The following is an 18,916-nucleotide window of genomic DNA, read 5'->3' on the forward strand; positions in this document are numbered from 1 at the left end:
TTCGGCCTAGCTTTATATTGATGTTTAGTTAGCGCTAGTTTCCATTCAGTTTTATATTTTGCTTTGCAAATTGTCTTGCAAGGTGGCCCCATGGCCAAAGTATGACATTATGTGTTCAGAGTCCCTTAGTCGCAATTTGGTACGCCAGGTTAGGTGAGGCACCGGGTGCTTGTATCGCTCCTAGGTTGGGGCGTGACAAACTTGGTATCAGAGCAGTTCTGTCCTAGGGAGTCTACAAGCCGTGTCTAGTAGGGTCTTGTTTATAGATGTGTTGTGCACCACATTATATAAGCAGGGCACTACAGGGCATTTAGGAGTTGGTTACCCTTCTTTGAAATCTAAATCGTGCTACAGAACTGAGTTATAGGAAATTTGAATTAAACTTATGTGTTGGTGTTTGCATGCACAGATGACGGTGACTAGGAAGACTACGGCTAGCCAGAGGAGAGATACAGCAGTAGGTGAGGGGACCAGCAGGGTACCCCCAGTAGATGGGGCCCAGTCTGAGGCTCAAGGTGAGACCCCTACTCAGCCATTACCGGCTCCTCCACCAACTACGGAGATTCCTAGGGAAACCGCACATCCAATTCCCCCTCCACTTCCATCAGATCAGGACTTAAGGAGTGCGGTGCATTTGTTGACACAGTTGGTAGCTACCCAGCAACAGGCTAGGGCATCAGCTAGTGCAGGAACTTTTGAGGGGTCTGGGAGTTCAAGGGTCCGAGAGTTTATTGCTTTGAGTCCCCCAGAGTTCACGGGGATAGATCAGAGGGAGGACCCGCAGGATTTCATAGATCAGCTTCACAGGATCTTTCGTGTTATGCATGCCACGGAGAAAGAGGTAGTTGAGCTAGCAGCTTTTCGACTCCAAGATATAGCCATCCTTTGGTATGAGGGATGGGAGAGGTCCAGGGGACGTGATACACCTCCAGCTATTTGGGAGAATTTTTCAGATGCCTTCCTTGACCAGTACTTACCACGGGAGATCCGACAGGCTCGAGTCGATCAGTTTCTAGCCCTCAAGCAGGGTAATATGAGTGTTTGAGAGTATAGTCTCCGTTTTGACTCATTGGCCAGATATGCACCATCCATAGTTGCTACTATACGAGACAGGATTCACAGGTTTATAGTAGGGTTAGCCCCAGAGTTAACCGAGGCATGTGCCACCGCTGCATTGCAGGATAGTATGGATATCTCCCGGATTCAAGCATTCGCCCTAAATATAGAAAGGGGTAGGCGTCGGTAGCAGGGTACAGAGAGGGATGAGCAAGGGCAACGTAAGAGGATGAGATTTCCCAGGTCTCAGGAGCAATATCAGGGTAGTTATAGGACCCAGTACTTCGGACGGCCACCTAGGCCTCCGCCACCTCAGTTACAGGGTTACAGATATGACCACTATAATCAGTCAGGACCAGGTGAAAGCTCACGGGCGTCGGGTTTGCAGCGACAGCGAGGATCTGCGCAGACATGGTCATTTCCTCCACGGTGTGACATCTATGGTAGAGGACACTTGGGCCAATGCCGAGCAGGTTCTGATGCTTGTTATACATGTGGGCATCCAGGGCATATGATGCGAGATTGCCCAAATAGAGATTCGGGGGGAATGGCATAACCAGCGAGTTCAGCAACAGGATCATCTATGTCCGTGCATCCTTCAGGGCGCGAGTCTCAGTCTTCGGCTGGTAGAGGTCGGGGCAGAGGTAGAGGTTCCAGTTCAAGTGGTAATCAGAACCGTATCTATGCTTTAGCGGGTCGACAGGACCAGGAGTCTTCACCAGACGTTGTGACAGGTATATTAACCATTTGCTCTCACGATGCTTATGCTTTGATAGACCCAGGGTCTACTTTATCGTATATTACCCCATTTGTCGCGAGGATGTTTGGTATAGTGCCTGAAAGACTAAGTGATCCTTTTGCGGTATCTACACCGGTCGGAGAATCGATTATTGCTGGACGGGTTTACCGAGGTTGTACGGTGACAATTTGTAGTCGTCAGACCTCAGCTGACCTAGTTGAGCTAGAGATGATGGATTTTGATGCTATCATGGGCATGGACTGGTTGGCAGCTTGCTATGCCACAGTTGATTGCCGAGCAAAGGCAGCCAGATTTCATTTTCCGGGTGAGCCAGTCCTTGAATGGGTAGGTAATACACCAACACCCAGAGGTAGGTTTATTTCCTATCTGAAGGCGAGGAAAATGATCGCAAAAGGGTGCATTTATCATATTGTGCGAGTTAGAGATGCAGATGCTGAGATACCTACACTTCAGTCTATTCCCGTAGTCAAAGAGTATGCAGATGTGTTTCCAGATGAGCTTCCAGGTATTCCTCCAGAGCGAGATATTGATTTTAGCATCGATTTGCTTCCAGGAACTCAACCAATATCCGTCCCTCCGTATAGAATGGCACCTGGCGAATTGAAGGAGTTGAAGGAGCAGTTAAAAGATTTGCTGGAGAAAGGTTACATCAGGCCTAGTACCTCACCTTGGGGTGCACCAGTACTATTTGTGCGGAAGAAAGACGGCTCGCTAAGGATGTGTATCGATTATAGGCAGCTGAACAAGGTAACTATTAAGAATAAGTATCCACTTCCAAGGATCGATGACTTGTTTGATCAGTTGCAAGAGGCTAGATGCTTTTCAAAGATAGATTTGAGGTCGGGGTACCACCAAATCAGAGTTCGGGAAAAAGATATTCCGAAGACAGCCTTCAGGACCCGATATGGCCACTTCGAGTTCCTTGTCATGTCCTTCGGGTTGACTAATGCACCCGCTGTATTTATGGACTTGATGAATAGCCTATTCCGGCCATTTTTAGATCTGTTCGTGATAGTATTTATTGATGATATTCTGGTTTATTCCCGTTCAGAGGATGAGCATGCGGACCACCTACGAGCGGTACTCCAAACCCTCCGTGATCGTAAGTTGTATGCTAAGTTTTCTAAATGTGAGTTCTGGTTGAAGTCTGTAGCATTCTTGGGGCATATTGTATCAGATGAAGGGATAAAGGTGGACACTCAGAAGATTGAGGCTGTGAAATCTTGGCCTAGACCTACCACTCCGACAGAGGTTCGTAGCTTTCTAGGCTTAGCAGGATACTATCGGAGGTTCGTAGAGGGTTTTTCTTCCCTTTCGGCACCATTGACGAAGTTGACACAGAAAGAAACTAAGTTTCAATGGACAGAGGCTTGCGAGCGGAGTTTCCAAGAGCTTAAGAACAGGTTGACCTCAGCTCCAGTTCTAACACTTCCAGAGGGTCTAGAGGGTTATGCCGTGTATTGTGATGCATCAGGTGTTGGGTTAGGATGTGTCCTGATGCAACATGGAAAGGTAATTGCGTATGCTTCAAGGCAGTTGAGGAATCACGAGAGGAATTATCCGACCCACGACCTCGAGTTAGCTGCAGTTGTCCATGCACTTAAGATATGGCGGCATTATTTATATGGTGTTCATGTTGATGTATTTACTGATCATAAAAGCCTACAATATATCTTCAAGCAGAAAGAGTTGAATTTACGACAGAGGCGATGGCTTGAGTTATTGAAAGATTACGATGTTAACATTCTCTACCATCCAGGGAAAGCTAATATTGTAGCAGATGCCTTAAGTCGCCGATCTATGGGTAGCTTAGCACATGTAGAGCCCGAGAAAAGACAATTAGCTAGAGAGATTCATCAATTGGCTTTGTTGGGGGTTCAGTTAGTAGATTCTGAGGATGGTGGAGTTGTACTCCAAAACACTGCAAAATCATCCCTCATAGCTGAAGTCAAGGAAAGGCAGTACGAGGACCCAGAGTTGGTCGAGCTGAGAGAGCGAGTTCCGCAGCAGAAGAAGCCACTGTTAGAGCTAAAGGGAGATGGGGTTCTCAGATATAGGGGTCGTTTGTGTGTTCCAGATGTAGCAGGGCTACGAGACAGGATTATGTCAGAGGCACATTATTCATGGTATTCCATCCATCCTGGGTCGACGAAGATGTATCATGACATTAAGGATGTGTACTGGTGGAATGATATGAAGAAGAACATTGCTGAGTTTGTCGCCCAATGTACTAGTTGCCAGCAAGTGAAGATAGAGCACCAGAAGCCTGGAGGGCTAATGCAGACTATAGAGATCCCGACATGGAAATGGGAGGCGATAAACATGGACTTTATCATGGGTTTACCTCGTTCTAATCGTAAGTTCGATTCCATATGGGTGATAGTCGATAGGCTCACGAAATCAGCTCACTTCCTACCGGTCAGATCTACATATACAGTAGAAGATTATGCAAAGTTATATATTAAGGAGATAGTGCGGCTACACGGAGTACCAGTTTCTATTATATCTGACCGTGGGGCTCAGTTTACAGCACATTTTTGGAGGTCATTTCAGAGAGGTCTAGGGACTCAGGTGAATCTCAGCACAGCTTTTCATCCACAGACTGATGGACAAGCCGAGCGCACAATTCAGACGCTCGAGGATATGTTACGAGTATGTGTGTTGGATTTTAAAAGAAGTTGGGATGAACATCTACCTCTTGTCGAGTTTGCATATAATAACAGTTACCACTCCAGTATTCAGATGGCTCCGTACGAGGCTTTGTATGGGCGTAAGTGCAGATCTCCTATAGGGTGGTTTGATGTTGGGGAATCTGGGTTATATGGGCCAGACCTGGTTCAACAGGCCATAGAGAAAGTAAAGCTTATCCAGGAGCGACTGTTGACAGCTCAGAGTCGTCAGAAGTCATATTCTGACGTGCGGCGACGAGACTTAGAGTTCAGGATTAATGACTGGGTATTCTTAAAGGTATCACCTATGAAGGGCGTGATAAGGTTTGGCAAGAAAGGCAAGCTTAGCCCACGGTATATTGGGCCTTATAGGATCATTCGGAGAGTGGGCCAAGTAGCTTATGAGTTAGAGTTGCCCTCAGAATTAGAGTCTGTCCATCCGGTTTTTCACGTATCTATGCTACGGAAGTGCATTGGCGATCCTACCCGAGTGGTGCCCACGGATGATGCACAGATTACAGAGGACTTGTCATACGAGAAAATTCCAGTTGCCATCCTAGACCGACAAATCCACAATCTACGAAATAAGGAGTTAGCTTCCGTAAAGGTTTTATGGAGGAACAAGAATGTAGAAGAGATGACGTGGGAATCGGAGGAAGAAATGAAGTCTAAATACCCCCACCTATTTCAAACTGAAGATATGGTTCGAGATGGGACGTTACAACATAGCTCTATGTAGGCTAGCAGGTCATCAGGCAAGCTTTTATTTTTCACTTTCAATATTTATGATTTACGGTCGGTGAGGCAAATTGCTGCTATTTATAAAGATTGGCCATGTGTGGCATGCATAGTATGTTTCTGGCTACGTGCAGGTTGGTTTTAACCTAGTGTATGAAGGATACTTTGGCAAAATTTTCCAAAGTCTCTAAGAGTAAACATTTGAGGATGAATGTTCCCAAGGGGGAGTGATGTTACACCCTATATTTTCGTACGTAAAAATGCGTCGTAAGCAAACTAATGTAGGACCAAAAATGAGATAATATTTAAAAGTATATAAAGTAAGTTAATCATGTTACCTCTGAGGTTACAAATATTGAAGATCATGAACAACAAGTACAAAGAGGGTTGGACAGTTCAGAAGCTAAAGCAATTAAATAAAATAATGTTTCGTCGAAAGTCGACAAGTTGGAAATGTTATAACATGTACCTTTGGGGTGAGACTAGGGTGATTAACATGATAAGGAGATTATGTTATGATTTATATTAGTCGTATGACATCCGTGTGTCATGTTTTGAAGTCAAGAGAGTTGTGGAACAAAAGTCGATGAAAGTCATCACAAGTTACATTCATAAGTTTTACTGAAACTTTGGGTCAAATGTAACTGCGATTTTCTCCCAATATACTTAGAGTTATGGGGTGTTCCACCCATAAAATTAAAGATCTATGAGTCTATTTTCCAACTCATTAAACCGTTTGTCAATACGACATTGGAGTAGAGAGATATGGGCATTTGTGCGATACTGCGCAAGCTGCTAGGTGACAAGTAGGTGTGTCACCTACTTGCTTAAATGAAAGCCCAAAAATGGGCCATTTTGGGTCGTCCAAAGAGGCCTTTTAAGGGATTATTTTCTTCATATATTAGACTTAAAATAGAGCATAATAACCAGACATAAGCTCTGCAAAGAATCCTCCCAAAAATTTCCCACAAACCCTAATTGATTTTCTCTCCCTTTCAAGTTCTAATTGGAGGTAAAACCTAGAGTTTGAAGAACCAAGATAAGAGCTGAGTTATCCAACAAATAAGGTGAGTTTACTGCTCTCTTTCATCCAATTTTTCTTCTGTAAATTCATGGTAAGTCGTTCTATACTTGTAAGAACTCACGGGACGGTGATCGGAAGCCGTGAGTTCGAGTTATTCACTTGTAGCGGACTGTTTTGTGGACTGTTTTGTATTGCTGTTGGGCTGCGTGTTTTACTACTATTTTGTGGAGTTTTGGAGGAGGAAGGGGGTTTATAAACACCATATAAATGTAGGGTGGTTGGCTGGTCGTTCATCATAACATTTTCGGGTCGTTTGACACTACTACAGTGGTCGTTTTGTGTACGAAGAGATTGGGGTGTGTTGGGCTGTTTTGTAGTATTTGATGGTGTATATAGGGCTGGAAAATGATGTATATATGTTGTTATTGTTCTGTTCTTGTATTGTTGGTGTTATCTTGAATTTGGAGGAAGTAAGGATTATAGGGGAGATGCTGCCCGTTTTAATACAAAATAAGTTTGTCGTTCGTTGTGCGATAGTTGTACCTTTCGTAACTTAACGATAGTATTATTATCGTTCTTGTAGATTAAGGTGCAAAGAGGTGAGTTCAACTTGGTTATTGGAAAGATTGTGATAAGGTATGTTAAGGCTAAGCCTTCCTTCATTTTGGCATGATCTCGTAGCTACATGTGTTAGTAATGAGACAAAAGAGAAGTTCATATTCATGAATTTATTCACACTATTCTAGTCTCATAAGTTACAATATTATTCCTTATTGAGACTCTATATTCAATTTTAGTATTGTCTTCTTCCAGTCAAGAGAGCAGCAAGCCTATATATACAGTATTACAGTATTTTCATTACCATCGAGCTATAATCGATGGGCAGGCCCATATTGGGCAACCTCTGATCAGATGAAAAGTTATATACCGAGCCTACTGTGGCCGAGCGCCTATGAGCGAGCCCAGCATGGTTGAGATACATAGCCTAGTATGGCCGAGCGCCTATGAGCGAGCCTACTATGGTAGAGCAGTTATATATACCGAGCCTTATAAGGCCGTACAATTATTTTACTTACTATATTGAAGGAGTTGAGTCAGTATCAGTAGGTAAGTATATCTCCAGATCATCTTTGACTCCCAGTTACTTCCAGTTATTATATTATCAGTTCAGTTTCGATTTTCAGTTATATTATTATCTTACATACTCGGTACATTATTTCGTACTGACGTCCCTTTTCCGGGGATGCTGCATTTCATGCATGCAGGTTCAGATAGACAGACGAGTAGATCTCCTCAGTAGGTGTTTCCCGAGTTCAGCCTGATCGGTAAGCTCCACGTCTTTCGGAGTTGCCAGGTCTAGAGTGTTGTGTACATCTTATGTATATCTGTATATATGTTATGGGTAGGTCGGGGCCCTGTTCCGATCATAGTACATCTATCAGTAGAGGCTTGTAGACATATCCTGTTGGTTAGTACAGTATGTTGGGTTTGTAGGCCTGGTATGTATAATTTGGTGGTTTGTCAGCTGTAGTAGCTATGACGGCCTTTTTGGCCTAGCTTTATATTGATGTTTAGTTAGCGCTAGTTTCCATTCAGTTTTATATTTTGCTTCGCAAATTGTCTTGCAAGGTGGCCCCATGGCCAAAGTATGATATTATGTGTTCAGAGTCCCTTAGTCGCAATTTGGTACGCCAGGTTAGGTGAGGCACCGGGTGCTTGTATCGCTCCTAGGTTTGGGGCGTGACAATGTGTTCCGGATGCTCTTATCATATGATGTTATCCTTCGGGAATGTGTTCAAAGCATGAGTTGGGTATAAAAATGCTATGATTCCAAGTAGTGTTTCAAGTGAAGGCTATTATGCCAAATTGTGTAAGAAGTCTCAATATGCTTAAGACTCTTAATTGCTCATAGATCTACTAAAAGTCGTGATTAGAGATTCTTTGTTGTCGATAATCTATAAAGATGCTTGAAAGTGAAAGTAGTGAGTTGGGGATATAAAGTGTGGACACCGTTTCAAGAATGAAAGTTATACTTGTGGCCAATAGCGCCAATGAAATGAAATGATGTGTGAAATATTATGAAATGAGCCTTGATTCAACTATTCCAAATTGACTCCGAAAATAGAATTATCCAAAAGCTTATGTATTCAAGTCATGTCCAAATGTGGTTGTTATTACTAATGCTATGCTTGGTAGGTATTTTTAATATGTTCTAAGTTCTTACATATTCATGAGTTGAAATTGTGTATTGCCCTTTTGGGGAAAGGTATTTCAAGAGTATTCTATATGATGATGTTTATGATGATAATCCTTAAAAGTAAAGAAATGAAAGTGCAGAATATGATATACGGCGATAGTGCCGTGAATGAAGAATAATATGTATGGCCAAGGGAGCCAATAAAATAATGATGTTGTAAGTAGTTGAAAGTAATTGTGAAGTTATATATGGTGTGAAAGGTTATGAGATAAACGTATGTGTACTTATGTTTCCACTATGTTATAAACTCCTACGCCCTCATGAGGAGAGGATATGGTGTTCCTAAATATTTTGAATGTTCTTAATGTCTTATGATCACCCATGGCAAGTAAAAGCAAGTGATGGTATGAACATGAAATGTGGTCGTTTGCCAAAATGAGAATTATGAGGTGTTGTATGTCCCTATAGTTTTAATCATAGTATGTATGCTACTAAAATAATTAATGTAAATGACTTCGATGTTAAGTCCCAAAGAATCATAAACTCAGCTAATGACCTTAAGATGACAAGAGAGTATATAATGAAGTGGAAGAGGGATGGCCTATGCTAACTGACGATAAATCTTATGGAAAACGTATTTGGGCCATGTGCCATTGAAATTGACTTATTGATTTACCATAAATGTGCTAACGTAATGAGTTGTGTTCCTCCATGATGAGCATGAACATGAACATGAAGTGTTCCAATGATCTGGGAACTTACGACCTTAAAAGTAGCGCTAGTCATGTCGCTTTGGGTTTATATATGGTCGTGTGCATAATGATGTGTTATGATCCTATGGACGGTCTATGAAATGCATAGGTGTACAATATGATATGTGAACACTATGGACGGTCTATGAGACACATAGGTGTATAATATGATACGTAATCCTATGGACGGTCTATGAAACGCATAGATGTATTGTGTAAGGAACACTATGGTCGTCTATGAAATGCATAGGTGTATTGTAATGTAATATGTGACCCTATGGGCGGGCTATGAAACACATAGGTGTATAATGGTATAGGTGAACCCTATGGACGGGCTATGAAATGCATAGGTATATAATGTAGTATGTGATCTTATGGACGGACTGTGAAATGCATAGGTGTATGATATGTGAATACCGTGAACGGTCTATGAAACACAAAGGTGTATTGAGTAAGTAAACACTGTGAACGGTCTATAAAATGCACATGTGTAATTGTATTGTGTAAGTAAACACTGTGAACAGTCTATGAAACGCATAGGTGAAATGTATAGGTGTAAGATAAGAGGGGGATATGGACGGTCTAGTGAGACGCATTGTTAACGCAGACACTAGGTGCCACTTTCATTGGCCTTGTTTGTACATGTTGTTTCAATTACTTTATATTATGTATTCCACGCATAGTTCATATAGATCAGCTAATCCTAAACGAAGTTTAAAATGATGTAGCATAACGAGACTTGAAATGTGAATCTATGGGATATTTTGTAGTTGTTGATGTACTTCATATGCTTCTTATTTGAATTACCATAATTTCATATGTCGTTCTGTTTGCCTTACATGTGAGTACTATTCCACATGTACTCACGTCCCTTTTGCTGGGGGCACTGCATCTTTTCATGGATGCAGATATACTTCTACAGGATGATATGGATCTTTGATAGAGATCATCTACGCATTTGATTATGGTGAGCCTGCTACAATTTCAGTAGGCATTCGAGTCTAGTTGGTTTTATGTACTTAGGTATCTATTATCATAGAAGCTCCATGTACACTTTGGGTCATGTACGTAAGTTTTGAGTTTCGTCATGTATTTATGTTCACAGATATTATTGAAGCTATGTACCCATCACGAGAGAAAAAAAAATATTTATGGGCCATTGAGCCAAATGTATTCAATATGAAAATCAAGATCTAATTATGTTTTGATAAAACATGCATGAGTTATGATGAGAGGTTGATGTAACGTAGGCTTGCCGGGTTCACTCGGTCGAGCGCCGGTCATGCTCTCCAAGTTCGGGGCGTGACAAAATTATGGACTAAGTTCTACCGCAAAGAACATGTTTATGCAGGTAAATGAGTTAGATGAGTTGAGAATGGAGGCATATGAAAAATGTAAGGATTTTCAAAGAAAAAACAAAAAAATGGTATGACAATCTGATTAAGAGAAAAGAGATCAAGGTTGCAGATTTGGTGCTTCAATACAACAGTAGATTAAAACTTTTTCAAGGAAAGTTTAAATCTTGTTGGACCGGTCCTTTCCTGGTTACAAATACCACACCCTATGGAGCAGTTGAGATCCAACAACAGGAGGATGGTAACAAAGTAAACAGAGAAAATAAATTTAAAGGTAATGGGTACAAATTAAAGTTATATGTCAATGGAGGATTTGATAGAACTGTGTCTGCAATCATCATTAGGTAAGTTAACAAAAACATAATAAGTCGATTTGACGACAATAAACTTAGAACTAATTACTTTTTCTTCTTCTTCATTTTTTTTATGATGCAATTATATCCAATATATCTATTTATGTGTGTATGAGTGTGTGTGTGTGAGTGTGTGTGTGTGTGTGTATGTATGTATATCTATGTGTGTGTATGTATATATATATCTATATGTATGTATGTATATGTATGTATGTGTGTATATGTGTAAAGACCCGGCCGGTCGTTTTTAGTATTTTAGCCCTGATCCCTTATTTATTGCCTTCTCTACGTTGTATTATAATTATGTGATTTGTTGGGGGTTTTTGGTATTGGTTTTGGGTGAGTTTTGGAGTGAAATGGGATATATAGTCGTTAAGTTGGAGCTTTAAGTTAAAAAGAGTTGACTGTAGTTTGACTTTTATGTAGATGACTCCGGAATAGAGTTTTGACTGTCCCAATAGCCCTGTATGGTAATTTTGGTCTTAAGAGCGTGTTCGGATGTTGATCTAGAGGTACGTAGGTCATTTCGGTTTGAATTGGCGAAAGTTAGAAAGTTGAAGGTTTGGAAGGTTGTGAAGTTTGATCGAAAGTTGACTTTATTGATATCGGGGTCAAATTATGATTTCGGAAGTTGGAATAGGTTTGTCATGTCATTTATGACTTGTGTGCAAAATTTGAAGTAAATCGAAATTGTTTTGGTATGAATCATCATTAGTTTTGGAATTCAGAAGTTTATAGTTTTAATAGGCTTGAATTAGGTTGCGATTCATAGAATCGATGTTGTTTGATGTGATTTTTGGCCTTAAATAGGTCCGTTATATGTTTTGGAACTTGTTGGTATATTCAGACGGAGTCTCGGAGGCCCTGGGTGTGATTCAGATCCAATCCGGAATAAATTTGGACTTAGTCTCATTGCTGAAGTTCCAGCCTTCTGGTGTCATCGCACCTGCGGAGGGATTGGCCGCCGGTGCGGACTCACATATGCAAGTGGTGAAGCGCAGAAGTGAATGAGGTAGCCCAGGTCTGGGCTCGCAGGTGCGAATACCTGGGCGTAGGTGCGCCTCCGCATGAGCGAACTTTGCGTTCGCAGAAGCGAAATTTGGGGAGCAGCCTTGGGCAGGATCACAGGTACGGTTATTTCTACGTAGAAGTGGGCTCGCAGGTGCGAGCAATTGTCTGCATAATCGGAACCTCAAGATTTAAGTTGCAACCGCACCTACAATGGAAATTCCACAGGTGCGGAGCTGCATATGCGGCTCTGGGTTCGCACATGTTAATTCACTGGGCAGAAGAGGGGCAAGTTCGAGGGTTTGATCTAATTTTTATTTTTGGACCTACAGAGATCGGTTTATGGCGATTTGTCGAGCGTTTTTCAAGAAAATCATTGGGGTAAGAAATTCTAACTCGGTTTTGACTATATTACATGAATCTATAATTGTTTTCATCATTTAATTAGCGTTTTGAGTTGAAAATTTGGGGAAATAAATTGTGAAACTCTTTAGGCTAAATTTTGGGGATTTGAAAGGCGATATGGGGTCGAATTTGAGTAATTCTTGTATGGTTAGACTCGTTATCGGATGTGTGTTCAGATGTTATATTTTTGGTAAGGTTTCAAGACACGAGCCCAGGTTGACTTTTAGAGTTGACTTTTTATTTCTTTGCAAAGATCGTAATTTTATTGTTCGAAATAGTTTTCTATAGTTTATATTTATGGTATGAAGTTGTTTTGGCTATATTTGAGTCGTTCGAAGTTGGATAATCGATGAAAAGTCTTACTAGTATATTGAGTTAGCGTGTTTTAAAGGTAAGTGTCTTGCCTAACCTTGTGTGAGGGAATTACCCCTTAAGATTGGTTTTGTCTTGTGATAATTGTGATGTGTGGAAGTCGTGTGCGCAAGGTGATAAGTGTGTACACGGACTAAATGTGAAAATTACCGATTTTAGGTATGTAGACTCCTTTCATGCATTGATTGAATTACTTTAACATGCTATATTCATCATTATTAGGCTATTTTCACATGCTCTACTTGTCTTATCTATGACTTGTTAATTTCTCTACATGTTTAGTTGAAGTTGTTGTTTCCTCCATTCCTTATTCATTATTTAACCGTGAATTCTTTATTTGAAGTTGTTATTCTTGGAATATCTTGTTGTTAAAATTCATATTGAGTTATAAAGGTTGTGATTCATATTGAGGCAAGGTTATAAAGTGTGAAATACAATTCTTGTTGAGTTATTCATTTCTGGTTGCTATTGTTGAGACTCTTCTGCACATTATGGCTGAGCCATGGGCTATTTATTGTGAAAATATCATATTTTTAATTTCTTTGGCAAGTTTTGATATTGGGCACTTGAGGTGCGATTTATGGTACGTGGTGATATTGATACGCATGCGGTCGTATAAGGTTTTGGGGTTAAAATATATGCAGTGAGATAAGGTGGGCTTGATACGCGTGTTGCTAGTAGGGGAACTACTTGAAGCCACGCGGTGTGATATGTTGGGCTAAAATACTGGAAGCTATTTCGGAAAATATGATTTTTAAAACTATATGCAAGGCTCCCGCGATGATATAAGCAAAGATTGTGAAACGTTTTATGATTTGAGACTACAAGGAGGTACCTCAGTAGTGACTCTTGTTAACACTTTTCTATTACTTCACTTGTGTTTTGTTGTTTTGTCCCGTGTTATAGTTTTCCTTGTTTTCCTTCCGTGATGCATTATTTGCTTTAGTTCAGTATCGTAAATCTCGATGTATTCCTTTATTGTCTCATTTAATTGCTTTCATTACTTCACTATTATATACTTATTCAGCTTCTTAATTGTTCCAATAGGGCCTTGACCTGATCTCGTCACTACTCTACCGAGGTTAGGCTTGGCACTTACTGGGTACTGTTGTGGTGTACTCATGTTACGCTTCTGCACATCATTTGTGCAGATCCAGGTACTTCCTACCAGTCCAGGCACTAGTGAGTTGAGTTCGTACTTGGAGACTTCAAGGTACACCTGCCGGTGTCCGCAGGCCTTGGAGTCACCCTCTATCTATTTCTATGTTTTCCTTCTTTTATTAGATACAATTGTGTAGGGATGATTATGACACCGTTGTAGAGCTTGTGACTCGTTATCACTAGATTTTAGAAAATTGTATGTGTTGAGTTGTAGAGTTTTTTTTATTATAATTGTTGAGTATTTGAGAGTTTATTCGTTATTTCCGTTATACTCCGCATGTTTGTTAGGCTTACCTAGTCTTTGAGACTAGATGTCATCAGGACATCCTACAGAGAAAAATTGGGATCGTGACACTAAATATTCAAAAAAAAGTAAAATATCCTTTAATAAATATTTTATATATGTATTGGTATTTTAAACATATTAATATGTATAGAAAGTACATATATTAAACGAATATAGTAATAGACTACATTCTAAATAAAAGTATTTTAAAATTTTGAAAAAAAAAACATGTGCTAATTCTAGTTGTTGTCACGTAGTAAGCTTGAAAATTACATATTACTACTATTGATGGCATCAGATGTGTGAGGTCATTCTCTTTCCCATTCATAAAAAATAAATAAATTAGAAACAATAATAAGCTTTGAAAATTAACAAGAGTGTGATGCACCTGTGCTCCTCAATTCTCGTGATTTGGCTTAACCAAACAACGTCACAAAAGTGGTTCAAGTTACATTTTTTGAAGGCATCATACACAATATAGTACAACTAATAATTTCTTTTTAAAAAAGAACAAAATAATAAAGGAAAATTCAGGATGCATTTCGCAAAAAGGCTTGATGCATCTGTACTTCTCAAGATCTTTAGTGATTGTCTTTTTCCTGTAAATAAAAGTAGGGTCCACTCTTTAAGGCAAGGAAAAAAAGTAACCCATCTTCATAGTTTAAGTCATCCAAAAATTCCATTTCCAGTTTATTTTCTTGCGTAGCTCACTTCTTCTTTTTGTACCACCAAAATGCCTCCCATAAGAGATGACGAGAACTGGTTTCAAAGGAACTCAAATCGAAGACCAATTCCTGAAAAAGGGATTCATTTTAATGAAGAAGATGGAATTTGGGATCAGTTCATAGCTCAACTTATGCAAGATTACCAGTGGGAAGAATTTTCACACCCACATGGTGACTTTTTCCTTGAACTAATCTTGTAGTTTTACCAAAGCATCAACTCACTCACAAAATATTTCTATGGTGAGAAGAAGACCTATTAAATTTTCTGCTAAAACTATTAATGGTCTTCATTTCTTGAAGAAGTTGATGACAAAGAAACAATGCTTTTTTTAGAAAACCCAAATTGGGATTTAGCAGAGTCAGATTTATGCCCAAGATGAGCTAATTGAGCATATAATTCTGAAAGGCAAAAAATTAAACTTCTTCGAAAGATTATTGGCTACTGTGCTAGGCCAATCTTGAGCTTTATTTGCAGTAGGTTACTTCCAAACTCACATCAATATGACATCTACACACCAAGAGTAGCATTGCTCAATGCTATTTGAATGAAAAAGCCTCTTAATGTGGGTAGATTCATAAACACCCACAAGATTAATTATAGAAATGATCCTAATGTAAGAAGTTTATGGTACCCATCTACCAGAACTTTACTTTTAAAAATAAATGGTGTCCATCCTAGCCCAAGAATGATTGTCGACAGGTATTCCAAATGCATTAATAAGTCATTTTGGAATAGAATGAAGAGAGTAGAAGGACCAAGAGTGCAGGAACCATTGGCTAGAAGCCAACATGAAGGAGGTGCCCGACACCAAATTGGACAATTAACCGAACAATTTACAAGGATGAATTTTGAGCTTTGATAATATAGAGCAGAGATTTGGGAATTTGGAAGGAAGAATTGATTGGGGATTTTAGAGAATAGAGCATATACAGACGCAAGACATCATTTATAACTCATCCATGATATGTACTCTCTCAAATATGCAATGCCAGATGGATGAAATATGGGGCTTCATACGAATGCCGAATTATCCGCCTATTTACTTGGCAGATCCAGCCACTACTCCAATCCTGAGATTTTATATCCCTGATGACATTCAGACACCAGTCCAGTAGCAACCTGATAACCCACCACCACAACCATTGACACCTATTCCATCAGATCTCATATAAATTTTTTCAGTAATTTACCAGATCTGAGCAATATAGATATTGTTGATTTTGCTGAAATTTATCCATCCTCCACAGGTGCACTAACAATACGAGAGCAAAATCCTCCAAAAAAAGAGAGCAAAGACCATTATGGAAGGGAAAGGAAAAGAAAAGGTTGTGACGGTGGATAAAGATACTAGTTCTGGATCCTAGTCTGATGAAAATTGGGTCCCAAGAGATTTATTAAAAGGAGAAGGAGAAGGTTCCAAAGGAAAAAAATAAAATAGAAAAATAGGTTTCTCGCTCACGTGACGTCTTCATCTGGGAGGAAGGTTGAAAGGGAAGTAGTCTATTTAAGTTATTTCTATTTCTGCTTATGAAGTTCCTTTTGTTATGCAGCTTCGTGTTTTTGGAATATATAGGTAAGTGTAACGATCTGACGGGTTGTTTTCAGAATTAGCGTCCTGTTCGGTGGTTTAAGGTCTCGAGCAACCTCGTATTATGTATTATGACTTGCGTGTGTGGTCAAATTCGGTTTTCGGATGATTCAGGATTGATTTGGGAGAAAAATTCTTATTATAGAAGCTTAAGAGAAAAGAGTTGACCAGAGTTTGACTTTTGTATAAACAACTACGGAATGGTATTCTGATTATTCCAATAGTTTCGTATGGTGATTTTGGAGGTCCGTAGGTTAATTTGATGCATTTCGGCAAAAATTAAAAAGTTGATGATTTGGAAGGTTGAGATTATTGATCGGGAATTGACCTTTTTGATATCGGGTTCGGATTTCAATTAAGGGAGTTGATATAGCTCTGTTGTGTCATTTGGAACTTCCATGCAAAATTTGACGTCTTTCCGGGTTGATTTGATATAATTCGGCGCTAATTGTAGAAGTTTAAAGTTCATAGGTTTATTAAGTCCGATTCGAGGCATATTCGAAGTTTTGATATTATTTGATGTTATTTGAGGCCTCGATCAGATCCGCGTTATGTTATGGAACTTGTTGGTATGTTTGACGGGGTCCTGGGGGGCCCTGGTGTGTTTCAGACGAGTTTAAGATTTGGCAAGTCTGTTTCTTGTCTGTCGCACCTACGCATTTAGGAGCGCAAGTGTAGAGCTGCTTCTGCGTGATTTTGGTAACTTTTGCAAGATGTTGCACGTCTAGTTATGTCGCTTATGCGGGTGAGGAATCTCAGGTGCGCAATCGCATATGCAGAAGATTTATTGCAGATGCAAAATAGAGCCTCTAGATGGTCGTCCGCTGCTGCGGAGCTTCGGACGCTTATGCGAAATCACAAATGCGAATAGTGGATCACAGATGAAGGCCGCAGGTGCGGTGATTTTTCTCGCAAATGCGAGCTCGTTGGTGCGATACTTGGTCCGCAAATGCGGAACTCCTAGGCATCCTCTTCATATATCGAATGTTTAGCCCTTTTTATCACTTTTTGAGTTAGAGGCCTCGGGTTTGGATTATTTTGGAAGGGTTCTTCACGTGTTTGACCGGAGTAAGTGTTCTTTATTCAGAATTTATTATATTTCATGATTCCATAATTATTTTTATCATTAAATTAGTGAATTGAATGAGAGAAAATGAGATTTTTTGTAAAATCTTTCAAAAATATAAAATGACGATTTGAAAGATGATTTGATATCGAAATTGGATAATTTTGGTATGGTTCGACTCGTATCGGGATGGGTGTTCGGATTTTATAAATTTTGTCGGGTTCTGAGGTACGGGCCTGGGGTTGACTTTTCGGGTTGACTTTTAGTTTTTATTAAAGATCGAAGCTTTATTATCCGGAATTATTCCATATGGTTTTTACTTAAGATATTAAGTTATTTTGGCTAGATTTGAGCAGTCCGAAGGTTGTTTCATACGATAAGGTCTTTTTAGAGTATCGGTTTAGCTTCTTTGAGGTAAGTATCTTGCCTAAATTTATGTGGGAGAACTATCCCTTAGGATTTGAGTTGTTTGTGCTAATTGTATCTTATGAAAGCTATGTACGCAAGGGACGAGTACGTATTCAAGATTATATATGGAGAATTGACCGGTTTAGACTCTATGGCCTCTTTCATGTATTTATTTGGAATTTTTCAGCACATGTTGTATCTGTTATCCGTCGTGTATGCTATCACATGCTTTATTTGAAGTTGTCGTTACATGTCAAATTCTTTACTTGTCGAGTTTGCTCTTATATTCTTTATTTTAAGTTGTTGCCGCTTTTAACGTCATGTGATTTCTTTTATCGTCGAGTTACTTTTAGTTGAAATTGTTGTACATGATATCCTTTTGTTGCCGGGTTAATCTCATGCATTTTGACATAGTTGCTAGTTCGTGCCATCTCTTTCATTGTTAGCCTATTCAGACACTAGAATCCGAAGTTTGCCATTTCATAGAAATACTTCCAGTATTGAGTTCCTTAAATAATTAATTTGAATTGAGGTTATCGAAAGTCATTAATCTATTCTAAATTGAAGTTATGTTTAAAAGGTGTGTTGTTCCTTGTGAGTTACCTTCCCGTTCAATTTGTTGTTATTGAGATTGTATACACATTGTGTTTGAGCTGTGGGCTATTTTTTATGAAAATATTGATATTGTTGGATCTTTGGAAAGGTCGTGGCCTATGGAAACTTGTGTTACAAGTTGATACGTCGTGTTGTTATGATGTTAGCATTTGTGAATTTGTTGTATGGTTTGGTTGTTGTTATGCGGAGTATAAGCGTGGCCTTTCACCGTTGTTGTTATGGGGAGTATAAGAGTGGCCTTTCACCGTTGTTGTTATGCAGGGCATAAGGGTGGAATCTCGTTATTGTTGAACGTGCGAAGTGATAAGGATGGCTAATGATATTGTTAGGGTGGATGATACGGGTGGCTATTAGAGAGATAAGGGTGGCAATGACAG

Source organism: Nicotiana tomentosiformis, chromosome 7, assembly GCF_000390325.3.
Source record: "Nicotiana tomentosiformis chromosome 7, ASM39032v3, whole genome shotgun sequence".
Classification (NCBI taxonomy): domain Eukaryota; kingdom Viridiplantae; phylum Streptophyta; class Magnoliopsida; order Solanales; family Solanaceae; genus Nicotiana; species Nicotiana tomentosiformis.